This window comes from Piliocolobus tephrosceles, chromosome 2 (genome assembly GCF_002776525.5).
Source record: "Piliocolobus tephrosceles isolate RC106 chromosome 2, ASM277652v3, whole genome shotgun sequence".
Lineage (NCBI taxonomy): Eukaryota > Metazoa > Chordata > Mammalia > Primates > Cercopithecidae > Piliocolobus > Piliocolobus tephrosceles.
Genome location: NC_045435.1, coordinates 161,902,210 through 161,916,997, shown reverse-complemented (window position 1 = coordinate 161,916,997; position 14,788 = coordinate 161,902,210). Strand labels below are relative to the sequence as shown.

Below are 14,788 nucleotides of genomic sequence, written 5' to 3'. Positions count from 1 at the left end.
ACCTACTTCATTAAATACATCTATAAATAAAACATTATATATCTTAATTTCTGTACTCTCACTTTATCTCATTGATTCATGTAGCCTTTTGTTTAGCATCAGAAGAGGAATATATGTATCACTGCTGTGCTCCTGATTTATTGTGTTGACACTGACCTGCATACCTGATTCCACATTCCTTTCCATTCCCTCAGGTCCTTTCCGCATCCACTTTGCCAGGGTGTTTTGTTTATTTTGTAAGAACAGAAAAACAGTGGTTTGGGCTCCTGAGTAAATAGAATTTCCAGCCTTAAATAAAGGTTCTCCTGTGATCGCATGTACTGCCCAAGTGAGAGGAGCTCTGTATCCTAGCCTGAGGAAAGGATTTTTCATTTATAATACTGTCTATGTCACTTGGGACAGAATGATGTGAAATCCCATGTTAAACCAACAGCGCTCCAGATTTGCAAGGTACATTTGGTAATTGGGTTAATACATGAATATGAATTTCCTTATCCCCGTCCTCACACTTTCTATGCTAACAATGTTTCTGCCCTCCCTTTCTGCAAGGATCTTCGTGCATCGATTGTGTTCAATTTCAGTCATGAAGTTATTTTCTTGGATCAAAAATTGGCATTATAGATATACGTGCGTGACTAATAAACAATCTGTAATCATGCACCTAGGCACACGCCTCAGAATATTTTAGTATTGTTAAAATAACCTCATAAAGGATTGTTCATGGCACCACAGAGTGTGAGGACTAGAGGGAACCTTCAAATTCATGTTGTCTCACATTTCCAAATTATCAAATATGTAAACCCCACAAATGAATGGAGTTTCACTACTAGAAAGAATAATAATAATGTGTTCTGTGGATGAGTTTGGGGAGGCCTCCTTTCTGTTCCCCTGTTGAAAATCTATAATGTGTGGAGTGCATGCCATCTCAGTCCTACCTTCTATACACCCCCTGTATGGAGCTACTTTTCTCCATCCCTTCTGTCACCTCCCCATACAAAATGCCATCATCTCTCACTTGGATCACGCAACAGCCTCCTAACAGGATGCCCCAATCCAGTCCTGACCCTTGCAGTCCATTCTCCACATAGCAGGTAGGGCAGCTGTATGTGTGTGCAAATCTGGTCATATTACTTCCCTTCCCAAACTCGTTCCAAAGGACATTAAGAAAATGAGGAGATAAGCCACAGACTGGGGGGGGGGGGGGGAATTGCAAAATGTATATCTAATAAACAGTTTAAATTCAGGATATATAAAGAATTCTGATGACAAAAATAAGAAGACTAACTACCCAACTTAAAAATGACCAAAAGATTTGACTAGACATGTGTGGGAGAGGAGAACACAGCAGGCCTGATGTTGCTCTGTAGAAGGGTCTGCCTGTGCAGCTGGCCCTTGCCTGGCATCTGAGAACCTGGCTTTTGGAATGTCACCTCTGTTTCTAACTGATAAGGCTGTTTTGTCTTCCCAGGGCACTGAATCCTACAGTACCAGCTTGCCTAAACTGTTTGTACAAACAGTATGATTTATGGTGCATATGTGCTTTTCTTCTAGGAGTTTGGAATTTCAGTAATCACCCTTGGTTGTGTGGCAGAAGAGTGCCTACATCACTAGCCCACAAAAAACTCTGGATGTCGAGTCTCAAGCAAGGCCCCCAGGCAGAAACAACATGCACCGTTGCTGCATTTCGCCGCTGGGGAGAGAAGCATGTTCAGTGCAAACCCCACCCCAGAAGAGAGAACTTTAAAAGCCTGCACCTGGACACCTCCAGACTCTACCTTATGTGCCTTTCCTCCTGTTGCGTGGTGTTTCACTATGATAACCGTTGTGTGGATGCAACTGCCTCTGAGGTCTGTGAGTCCTTCAAGCAAGTCCCCAAACAAGATGTTTCACCAAAGAAGATACATAGATGAATATAATAAGCACATGAAAAGGTGCTCAACACCATTAGTCATTAGAGAAATACAAACCAGAACCACCATGAGATACCATTTTATGCCCACTAAAATAGTTCAAATCCATCTAGCAATCCATTCTTAGATGTCTATTGAAAGGAGATAAAAACATATGTCCACTCAGACTTGTAGGCAAACATCTGCAGCAGCATAATTCACTATAGTAAACACAGGAAGCAATTCAGGTGTCCCTCAACTGACAAATGTATAAACAAATGTGTTATATCCATGCAATAGGACACTGTTCAGCAATTTTACAAAGGACTAGTGATGCCTGCAACAACGTGGATGAACCTCAAAATGAGCTAAGCGAAAGAAACCAGACACAGAAGATACATATTAAATGATTCCATTCACATGAAATTTCTAGAAAAGGCAAAACTAAAGAAGCAAAAGCAGGTCAGAGCCTGGAAATGGGATTGACAGCAAGTGGGCACAAGGAAATTTTGGGAGTGATAAAAGTGTTCTAAAACTAGATTGTGATGATAGTTGCACAACTGTGTACATTTACTAAGGCTCATCAAACTGTGCACGTAAAATGGGTAGATATTGTGTTATTTAAATGACACCTTAATTAAGGTGTTTAAAAGAAAAATCCCCCTGAGTTTCTCCTGCTTGCCTTTGAGGTGAAAGCCCAGCTCCTCATGGGGTGGCCGCCTTCCCCCTGCAGCTCTTTCTCTGCTTCATCCATGGGGCTTTCTCCAGTTTCTCATCCACCCTCTTTCCCGTGAGTGCTCCAGCAGGTGCTGTTCCCTCTGCCTGGCACGCCTTCTCACTTCTCCACTTCCTTGGGGTAACTCAGAGTCTTCTTCAACTCTCTACCTCAAGTCACGTTGCGCAGGAAGCCTCTCTGGCTCTGCCCACTGCACTGCTAGCTCCCTGCCCTTCTCCTTGGGGACACTCATCACTCCTGAAACTATTGACTCTTCTCCTAAGTACAGCTTCTGGCTCAAAGTGGGTGCTCAATAAATATTTCATAAAATAATGTCTGAATAATCATTTGAATAGTTCTGAGAAGCCCATGATAAACAAACCTGTTTAACTTTGTGTAAACCAGTGTTTTTGAGGCATGTTTTCACAAAGAACCCCCAGCTTTTTTTGTTTTTTGTTTTTTTAAATGGCGTCTCACTCTGTCACCCAGGTTGGTGTGCAGTGGAGCGATCTTGGCTTACTGCAACCTCTGCCTCCTGGGAAGAACCCCTTTTTGTACACATATACTTGATGGTATGTGCAACACGATGTTTAGAAGAACAGTTTAGGAAGTTATTGTCCAAAGTTTTTTTCTAGTTTTTTTCCTGCTACAAACAATGCTGCAATAAGCACTCTTATGCATAAACACTTAAAAGCCAGTGCTTTTGTGGGACAGATTCCCAGGAGTTCTTATTGCTATGTTAAATGGTATGTGTACATTTTATTCTAATAGATGTTACCAGATTGTAGACAGTAGATTTTAAGTAAGTTGATTTTTAAAAAAATAAAATAAAAAGCAGAATCCCATAGAGCTGCTAAGATTCTCATTTCCTTATTCCCTTCCTTCATTATCTTTGATACGAGCCTAAGCAAAATCCATTTCTTTATTTCGACAGATAATCTATGATGAAGAATTTCAGGAATTCATTTGCCTCAGAGAGACAGCAATTCACGGGCAAACATTGTTCCTAGCATTTGCTGGGTGCCTAAATCAAGGATTATTTTTAATTATTGGCAAAAAAGGAACTCTTCAAACTGCCTAAATAAAGGAGGTGGGAGCATCAGGTATCATAAGACTGTCAAGAATGGAAGGACCCAATGACAGGACATATAATAGGTTTCAGGAGAACTGGAAAAAAGAAGAAGAAATTAAAGTTCCCTCCTCTCTCCCCTCTCTCTCTCCCCCCTCCTCTTCCTTTCTCTCTCCCTTCTCTCTCCCTGTCCTTCCCTCTCTCCCTCCTTTCCCCTCTTTCTCCCTCTTCTTCCCTCTGTCCATCTCTTTCTTCCTCTCTCTTCTTTCTCTCTCCTTTTCTCTCCCTCTCTCTCTCCCTCCTTTTCTCTCTTTCCCATCTTCTCTCTTTCTCTTCTCTCTCCTCTCTCCCTATCCAGCAGCCTTAACACCTGTGCCCAGATGACCTTCCCCCTTCACCCCTCATCTCAGTGTCATGATTCCAAATTCCCAGAGATATGCACTGTCCCTGAAAGGACTTGTTGATCCTTCCCCACACGGTCATGACTGGCAGGTCGGGGCCATATGTTTCTTCTTCAAACTGCGGCAGTGACATTTCTGTACGGGGGAAGAGTGAGTAGGAAGAAAGGAAATGATAGGCATCCCCAACACTTGAGTAAGTGCCCCTTAAATCACAAAGTGACCCAAGTAACCTGGCATTTTGTTTTGCTGTTTTGCTGGAGGCAGTAGACTAGGATGGCATGCTGGTGGCCAAGCCACATCACTGGAGGGAGAAAGGAAAGCTGGCAGGGATGGCACCTGCATGTCCGTCACTCTTCACTGTCCTTCCACTGTGGGCATCCAGGACCTGAGCCTGGCCAGTTGGGCAGAAGCTGGGCCTGGATGAGCCTGCCTTCCACAGGGGAGGGCAGAGGAAAGGAACTGAAGCTGGCTGGTGAGCCACCACCTTCAGCTCAATTCTGCAGAGGAGCCAGGAAACTCCTGCCCAAGAGGCACACTGAGCTCAGAACTGGGAGCATCGAGCCAGGCACGAGGGCCCAATCCTCTGCAGCAGCCCCAGAACCTTGTCTCCAAAATTCAACTGGCTTCTTGGAAAAAAGATGGCAAATTTGTACAAATGGATGCTTGTGAGGATTGTATGGATTTTCATCTCATCTCAAGGTGTCATCTCTTCCAGAGACCTGTCTTTCCTAACCGGTACCCTGCACCTCATTCTCATCAAACCTGGAAGAGAGCCTCTCCTCTGTGCTCCTGTGCCCCTGTACATCCCCAGTCAAATCCTCACTCATCCTGGTTGTCCTGTTTCTGCGGCTGTCTCCTTGGCCTGACTGTGCACCTGTTGAGGGCAGGGGCTGTGTTGGAACCAGCTCAGTGTCTCACAGTATACAGGCCAAATACCCCACGGAATGGCTTCTGGATAGTCTGGTGAAGGCCTGGCATCCACTCCCCCTTCCTAACAACATCCTGAGTTCCTTTTAACAGCTGTTCTTCCTCATCTGGTAGAGCATTGCTGCATGCTCATTTCCAGATTTTAAATCTGAAGTACAGCAACAGACTGAAAAAGACTGGAGTTTGTTCTTGTGGCTGTGTTCTAACCAGAACCCAGCATGAGGTCACACTTGTTTTTCTTATTTCCCTCCCAAAAATGTTTAGTGCTTGATAATCCATCTAATAAGTTTTCTTATTTCTTAAGTTCTCCAGAATCTGTTTCCGTTCTTTGTGTCTTAAATAGGAAGAAGGGTAGGGGGATGAAGGAAGAAAGGAAGGGAGGGAGGGAAGGAGGGAAACTAACTCAAACCCTGAGTGAGTGAATGGGTGAGATAAGACCACAGCTTGGCTGGAAAGCCTGCCATCAGCAGGCCAGAAGTGGACAATGGTGATGGTTGCTGTGGTGAGCAATACCGTCTTGCTGGAACAGCCAGACCAAGCCCAGACATTCACATCTATGTCAGCACTGGGCCAACCGCACTGGGCTAGCCATGAAGATGGTTTCAGAAAATTCTCCCCAGCCTTCACAAATGTTATCAGGCCCATGGTGTCCTCTGCCATCTAAGTTATGATTAGTCGATATCTACTGAGCTCCTGCTAATAAGAGACAGGAAGGCCAAGGCCCTGGGCCTCAGATTGCCCCAGATTGCCAGGGTCAGAGCGCAGGGAAGTGGCCAGGGCAACTGAGCTATAAAGATATCTGGGCTCCGGTTCCCAACATGCAGAGAGCATAAGACTCACCTACAGAGCTTCGTAAAGATGCCATCTGCTGCGCCCATCCAGACTGTAATTCAGTAACCTGGAGTAGGCCCAGGAATCTGGGCTTTAACAACACTCCACTCTGAGGCAAATGGTCTCTCTTTAGGAGACACTGAGAATTGAGAGAAGGAAGAAATGCAAGTAGGCATGCCCTGGCAGCAGCAGACAGCTTGGCCTCTGATGAACCTCTGCAGAGCTCCTAGGGGATGGAGCGCATCTGCCCTTCACCCCCTCCCAAGATAATTCCTCCCAAAATATCTTCAAATTGTGCTTCTGTCGCTCTGGTGTCAAAAGCACTCAATAGCTTCTCATCACCTCGAGAAAAACACCTGGTTTCTTGGTCGACCTTTGAGCCTCTGAATCTCATCACCTCCTTTTGCTCCTGTCTGTTCTCTGGTTGTTTATACATGAACCCTCTCCCCTGAACATCTTGAGGTCTTCTCTGTCACTGTAATAAATCACTGGTTTTTTTTTTTTTTTTTTTTTTTTGCCCATACCATTTCTGTGATCTGGAATGCACTCCCCTCTCCTCTTATCCTCTCTCAGTACTATTCAGTCCTTGGGACCCCCTTGAGCCTCGTGTCTTCCAGAAAGCTCCCCCTCCCAACCCTGACCCCCCTCCTCTGACCTCGCAGCTCATGTTGGTGTCACTCTGTATTAGACAACTGAGGCTGACATGGGGGTTCTCCGCCTCTGAATCAGGGTATGTCAGAGAATCCATGAGGAGAAATCTATTTACACTGCCTGACCTGGAAAGATTGGAATGAAATGGGGTCCTGGGAGATTTCCAGAGCAAGCCTGAGTTGGACTCTCAGGTCTCCAGACCACTGCATCAATTCTCAGTAGCACACCAGGCATCCCGACCCAACCCTAAGCTCTAGGTTGACCAACTGTGTTCTTGCTTCATCACCGCAGTCCTCCCTGAGCCCTTTCTGTGCTCCTCCTGCCCTCAGGTGCACTGTGCTTGCCCAGGCATTCAGAGGCCCAAACAAAATGGTTTTCTTAGTTCCTCAGGTGGACCCTAGACTGAGAAATAACCAACTGAAAGGTGTGAATTCAGCAAAGATCACACCCTATCCCACACCTCCGAGGAGGCAACCCAAATAAATGACTCCACAGTGTGGCAATAACAGAAAAGAGTGTGGGCTTTGGAATCACACAGAACTGGGTTAGAATTAAGATGTTTTTGACTTGGAACTATGTATGTGGCCTTCAGCCTATTACTTACTCTCCAAATTTCATTATTTACATCTGCTAAAGAGTGATAAGAACACCTATCCCATGCTATGGTTCAAGGATTAAATTAGATAACATATGCAATATATTTGCTACATGGTGACCACCCAAACAGTGACTGGGATCATCCTCGTCATGGTCTTTATCAGGCTTTATGAAAAAGAATTCTGAACCTTTTACGCTCATCACAATCTATCCCAGTGCTCCTGCGTCTTGCCTGGGGCCCCTCCACATCCACTATCTGGTCTGCCAAGGAAAATAAAGGCAAGTACTTTGGCAAGGACCCTGGGAGCCTATGTGCAGATACAATTCTTTTAAGATGGGCAGGATTTTGAATATGCTACTCCCTTGAGTCAGTTAGCTTTTGTTGTATAATGAACCACTCCAAAATTAAGTGATCTAAAATTGGGACCATTTATTATTTTTCATGAGTCTAACAGTTAGCTGGTGCCTCTGGGCCAAGATCAGCTGATCTTGCCTGGGCTCACTTACATGTACAGTGGTGACCGGCGGTTGTCTGGGATAATGTGGGCGGCTGAGCCATGTGTCTATTACCCATCAGACCAGCCAGATGTGTTCACCAGGAAGCAGGTAATAGTGTCCCAAGTGTCTGAGAACAGAAGCTGCAAGGCCTCTGGAGGCTATGTCCAGAACCGATACAACTAATTGCTTCCACCACAAATTCTACTGGTCAAAGCAAGTCATGAGGCCAGCCCAAATTCAAGGAGTGGGAAAATATACCCCATCTCTTGATGAGAGGAGCTGTAAAGCATTGTGATTTATGGCCCCTTCTGTAATCTACACAGGCCTCGAGCATTTCTCTGCATCCCTTAAGATTCTTAATCATGCACTGAAGTGAAAATCTCTGTTTTAAAATAAAGATGGATGGATGGTTGGAAGGAAGGACAGAAGGAGAGTTATATGTGCAATGCTCTATATGAAGGAGTGAGTGTGTAGACAGGTGAATGGGTAGGCAGTGGGACAATTTCTGTGGAGGTGTATTATGTGGGTAGATAATAGGAGGTTGTGATAGATGGTGAATTTGTGGCTGGGTGGGAAGGCAGTCTTCACACCCCACTCTCATCCCTGTAGCCCTGGAGCATGGTGACACAAGAACAAGACAGCTGTGCCTGTCATTGTATTAGTCCTGGCTGTTTCCTGGCAGGCAGAACCTGCCTCTCCACACCCACTGCACCCCCATGGTATGCTCCATTCCTGCTGTGCTGGCTGGCTTGCCACAGAAGCTCACTTACATAATTTTGTTTCCATAACCATATTTCTCTCCTCTTCTCCTTTCCCTTGTAGTGACACTCCTGTGCTTAAACCTTTTCAGGGGCTCCCTATTTTCTACAGGATGGAACCCAAGTAGCTTGATACCACCTGAAGGCTCTCCATGGCCTGGTCCAGCCTGTCTCTCCAACATTTTCTTCCCGTGTGTTGGACCATCTCATCCCTCCTGCCTCCCACTGTTCACCATTTGCCATGCTGAGCCACATTTGGTTATTTCACTTTCCCTGAAGATTCCAGCTTTCCTATGCCATCAACCATCATCTTAACCTTGAAGTACATTTTACAATCCTCTACTTGTTACATCTCTGTCTCCCACTGGACTTTGACTTCCTCAGGATTATGTCTCATTCATGGCATTGCCCTCAGCATCTAGCCCAGTTCCAGGCACCCAGAAGGTGCCCAGAAGTTTGCTGAAAGGATTCATAAGCCTGCAGCTTTGGCACCTTCCCCTAGTCCTCTCAATAAGTGTCCATTTTAAGCTCATGTTACTGTGTGTCCAGCTCTTGACCAGGTGCTTCAAGGAATACAGAAGGAATTTAAGACAGTAACTAGCCACAAAGCATTGACAGTCTGGGTGAAGGAGCTGAAGCAGGTGTGGACAAGCACTCAAGCATGAGAAAAATCTCTGTCCACCCAATGCAGTATAAGCAGCACCACTGGGAGAGCCCAGGGCTCTCTGGATTCAGAGTGAAGATCATGGTGGAGTTGGAGCACAAGGACTTGGTGAGTGGAGGATAAAGAGAGAATGGAGAATATTTGGGCCAGGGGATCTACAGGAAGGGATCTAAGACTGGACTGTGAGGACACAGAAGACAAAGCCACCAGCACAAGGTGATAATGAAAAGAAAAGGGAAGTAGGCATAGGGCTGGGAAAAGCTGTTGGGGCTAGATAGTGGAGGACCTCCAGGGACAAGGAAGAGAAGGAAATTGACTCCTCAAAACGACCCTGTGAGGGTGATAGCTCAGAGGCATTAGGTGACTAACTGATCCCAGACCACACAACTAGAGAATGGTGGGCCTGGGACTCAACACCAGGCTGACTCTAAAACCCAGCTCGGTTCATTGCACTGGACTCTATCTCTCCAGAGGCACTGGGGCTTCATAAATATTATTATAATGCTACTGGGAATGTGTTCTCTGTTCTTGAATCAATGTGCTCCTGGCCTATTTCTTATCTTTTTGGAAGGACAGACTCTCCACAAGCTGCCTAAACATCGTGTTTATCCTCTGCTGCTTCTGAGGAGACAGGACAGATACCGAGGCCTTGAGGCTAACCCTGAAGACGTGACCTTGGCACACTGCTCAAGGCCACCACCCTTAGTCACGGGTCAGCATGAGCCCTGATCTGGATTCACTCACAGGGAGGGCCTTAGAGGACTCGGTCCCATGCTTCCTGGAAATCAATGCAACAGCTGCTCCCCTTTCATATCTTCTTTGTATAATTCTGCCCCAAGAATGTAAAAACATTGCTATGGCAAGATTTGTTCTTTTTAAATCTGGCCAGAACCTCACTAAGGTGCATTAATCTTTAACTGTTTATAGATTTTTCTGTTTAGAATGTATGCCCTGTGCTTTCATTTCACTTGGGGATTCAAGTTCTACTCCCATATTGATGATGACTTGGGAGACTTATTTTCTCTCTGGGATTTCCTTCTGCAGGCTCATTTATCAGGTCCAGCAGGCCAGGATCCCATGGATCTCTGCTTCATTCCAGAAACAATAGGTAGTTAAGACCTTGGGCTTTAGGATCAGACAGAGCCAGACACAAACTGAGTCCCCAGCCCTGCCACTCTACCCGTGTGTCCTTGAGCAAGTTATAAAATCTCTCTAAACCTCATACTCTTCTGACAATGAAGACCCAATGGAATTTTATCTTACCCAGGATTCTATAATCAGCACAAAACCCATAAATAGTCATAACAATTATTTTTGCCAAGTCTAACTCCGTGCAAGAACTCCCATCTCATCTCTCCCTCCCATCCCTCACCCTTTCCCATCTCCCCTTTTCTTCCAAGGCTAGCTACGTGCTCTTTCTCTATCTACCTTATAGGACCACCTGCAATTCTCACCATCACCCACTGCCCCAATTAGCTCAGTAAGAGGGTGCAGGGTGAAATACACAAAACTATGATCTTCCTTAAAGGCAGGAGGTGGGGAAGGCTGTAAATGTATATAATCCATATCTTTTTCAAATTTACTATTGACCAAAAATACTTTTTAAGAGTTAAACCAAAGAGAAAACACCAAATTGAATAAATTTTCTGATAAGTCTTCAGCCCTCAAGGCCCAAGTACACCAAGTACTTGAGAAAACCTGGTCAAGGTAAGAGATTTAAAAAAAAATCCTCCCCCACACCTCACCACTGGCTCAATGGCCCTATGGAAAGCAAAACAAGCACCCATGTGGATGAATAATCTGCTTACACCTCTCTTCTGTCTAAAACTAACTTTGCAATGGCCACTCCTAGTTGCCAAGCTTCTCAGATAGCCTGCTCTACCTCCCACTTCAGTCCTTTTATGGGCATGTCATGGGGTAGAGAGGCTGACTGGCCACCAGTAGGCAGATAAATTATACTGACCCTTACCCCAACTTTCAGTGACTCTAATATAACCAAATTGTCATTGACATCTCACAATTTAGTAATTGATTCTGACTAAAAAACATTCCTAGATCACTGTCATGGCATCATAAGGGACAGAATCATGACATTCTCAGTCGTTTCATCTACCATGTCTCTCATAGGTTGAAATGGCCACTTAAGGACTAAAATCAGGCTGAAATTCAAAGACTGACTGTTTCCTATTTCCTATCAGCTCTGCCACTACCTGAGATGCTGTTTCTCAGCTGATCCAAGACCTGAGCAACCATCCTGTTAGGCATCCATAACTCCACCAAAGTCCCCATAGTCCCACTATCTGGGTTGATGGGCCTCTGAGACGCATAAGGTCTTCACCCCCAAGATAGGGCTGTCAGGACACAAGGCAAGTTCTCCCTGGCACAACCTTGAAATTCATGTGTGGGCTTCTACCAGCCGATGAGTAACCCCTATCCCCAGCCCACATCTATGCTTGCCCCACTGAAACCACAGGATTCCACAGGACCCATGCTTCATCCTCCAGGAGGCACTTCCCTTGCAAATGGATCGATGTCTACAGGGCTGCAGGACTGCAGGGTGGAGACCCGGGCATATTTGCAGAAGAATGTTAGGCTGGGTGAGTAGGCTGGGACAGAAAAAGTAGAAGGTGCTCTGTTTTTCACAAAACTGTCACAATTAATAACAGTTGCCTCACTGAGTGCCTGGATCTGCCCACTGAACCATGTTGTCATCACTGTGGGCAGGATCCTTGCCAAGTTCCACCTGCTAAACCACCCTTTCCAAGGTGCCCTAGCCATCTAGTGGCAACACAGAAGAGTCTACCACATGAGCCTGTGGTTGAATAACCGGAAGGCATGTGAAAGATGACCCTCCTTCCCCAAAACTGGACCCTGACATGACTTAGTAGGGAGCCTACCAAGATGGTGGATAGATATAGCTGCTCATGGGGCCACCTCCCATCTTCCCAGATCCTTGGAAACCCTGCTCTACTCAGAGCCTGATACATATGACATTTCTGGTAGCATGTTACACTGAGCAACCATTCACATGACATAACATCCAGGAATAAGAACTGCAAGTAGAATTTATAAATACAATTTAATAAACAAACCCAGAAGTCATATTTGTGTTCAGAAGTTGCATCCCACTCTGATAATTATTCACATGTACAGAGGGGATTAATTGAGGCTTTTATAACGCTGGCTAAATAAGAAAATGACTACTCGCTTCTTGGTATCAAAACCCTTCCGCAGTGCAAATGCAAATTACCCCAAGATACCCTTTTTCACTTGCAAAAATCCAAGAGTTTGAAATCATCATCTGATGGGAAGGCTGTGAGGAAACAGATGTTTTCATACATTTCTGGTGGAAAGGCAAAATAATACAATCCTATGGAAGGAAATTCAGCAATATCTAGCAAAAGTACATTAGGTATTTGCCCTTTGACATAGCAATTCCATTTCCAGGAATCTATTCCAAAAATACACTGGCAAAAATATAAAATGATTTAACCCACTCACTGCAGCACTGTTTTTTACAGGAAAAGACTGGAAACTACCTATGTATCCATGAGTAGGATACTGGTTCCAGAACCTATAGTACATCCACATAAAGGAGCACCATGCAGCTGTAAAAGAGAAGGAGGAGGCCAGGCGTGGTGGCTCACACCACCTGTAATCCCAGCACTTTGGGAGGCTGAGGCAGGTGGATCACGAGGTCAGGAGATCGAGACCATCCTGGCTAACACGATGAAACCCCGTCTCTACTAAAAATACAAAAAAAAAAAATTAGCCAGCCATGGTGGCAGTCGCCTGTGGTCCCAGCTACTTGGGAGGCTGAGGCAGGGGAATGGCGTGAACCTGGGAGGCGGAGCTAGCAGTGAGCCGAGATCTCACCACTGCCCTCCAGCCTGGGCGACAGAGCGAGACTCCATCTCAAAAAAAAAAAGAGGAGTAAGCTCGATGTTTTACTAAAGAAAAGTATATGTTATGCCACAATTTATCCAAAAAAGCAGAGCTATAGATATATATTTAAATTTTTATCTTATAATGAAAGAATAAACCATAAAATAAAATAGATAACCAATGGTATTGTATAAAACTTTTTTGGATCCCAATTCAAACAAATACACTGAAAAAAAGATGAGGTAACTGAATACCTGCTGAATATTTGATGACATTAGGAATTAATGTTTTTTTCTAGTCGCGATGGTGTTGTGGTTATATTTCCAAAAAATGACTCCTTCTTAGAAGCAGTCATCCCAAGAAGTTGCATTGTCCATGCACTGCTATGCAATTATGTGTTCTCAGCAAGATAATCTCACAAGGACCCACAAAAGTGTGCCTTCAGAAGAAACTACCTTTGAATACCCACCAACCCAGACAGACAGAAGCAGATCATTACAGTGGACGTAAGAACTTCCCAGTCCAATATCACTACTCCCTTTCCTTGTTTAGTGCACGAGGAATAAAAAATAAAAACTTAAATTTAAAAAGCCCAGCTATCTGGGTAACATAGGAGAAGCAAAATGCAGAAAAATAATTTCCTATAGCTTTCTAGTCCAAAGTCATAAATTGGGACAGAAAGAATGTTGAGATCACATTAAGGTCTTGCTTATTATATTGACTGACAGTTTTATTACTGGAATGAGTTTTTTTTGTTCCTTGATATGGTAGGCAGAATAATGGCTCTCCCAAAGTGTCCATACCTTAATCTCAAATAGGCTACCTTTTTAATGGCAAAAGGCACTCTGGAGATGTGATTAAAGATCCAAGATGGAGAGGTTATCCTGGATTATCTGGGTGGGCATAATGCAATCACATGGGTACCTATACAAAAGGCAAGGGAGTCAGAGAAGAAAATGTAAGGAAGGAAGCAACAGTCAGAATGAAGTGACCATGAGCCAGGAAATGCAGGCAGCATCTAGAAGCTGGAAAAAGCAAGGAAGGGATTATTCCTCCAGAGCCTCCAGAGGGAATGCAATTCTGCCAACACCTGGATTTCAGTCCATGAGACCCGTTTCAGACTTCTGACCTTCAGAACTGTAAAAGTTCATGTTGTTTTAAGCTTTTAAAAAATGAGTTCTCATCTTTGAGAGATACTTTCTGAATTGTCCCCAGATGATATGATATCTGGTATTTGCCTCAAAATAATTTTGAAAATTGGGGAGTAGGTGGTGATACAGATGAAGCGAGATTGGCTATGGGTTAGTAATTGGTGAAGCCAGGGAATGCATCCATGGTGGCTCTATATACTGTTCTCTTTAAGTTTACATAGGTTCAAAATTTTCTGTAACAAAATACTTAAGAAAGAGAGAAAACAAAAAACAAGGAGAGAAAGAAACCCATCTCTTGTACTGTATGTCATAATCTGAGAAACAAATATGTGATTGAATGAAGAGGGTCAGCTAGATAGTAGCTGACCCACTCTGCAGAACCATTTTCTATGCAGAAATAAATCCACGGGCCACCCTCGAAAGTGGGCTGAAGATTCTGGGGCCTGTAGACATGGTATGTCATTTGCATGTTTGAATATTCATGAACTCATCAAAGAGGCGTGTCCTCAGTAGACCTCAATACCCCTCAGCCTCCGTGGCCTCTTGACAAGCTCTCTCCCTCCCCTACACAGGAAGGCAGCTTTGTTGGACCACTCTCATCCTTTCAGACATTAACCTCACCAATGGCATGGTGACGGCTCGGAGATTGGAGCAGGGTCATTCTCCATCGCGTAACTCCGGAGACATATTTGAACATGGGAAAAAGGACGATTTTAGAAGTCTCCAAGATAACAATGAGCCCTTAAGAAGAA

The 14,788-nt window shown here is 44.5% G+C and overlaps 1 protein-coding gene across 3 annotated transcripts in view; it reads left to right on the top strand.

Moving 5' to 3' along the window:
• The window catches only part of NMNAT3 (nicotinamide nucleotide adenylyltransferase 3), a 122,096-nt gene extending 119,159 nt beyond the window's left edge, over positions 1–2,937 (top strand). For all 3 annotated transcript variants that reach the window (XM_023187873.1, XM_023187872.1, XM_023187871.1), the window contains one exon: positions 1,552–2,937. The gene's annotated coding sequence lies outside the window, so the exon portion shown is untranslated. The remainder of the gene's footprint in view (positions 1–1,551) is intronic.
• The last annotated feature ends 11,851 nt before the right edge of the window (positions 2,938–14,788 follow it).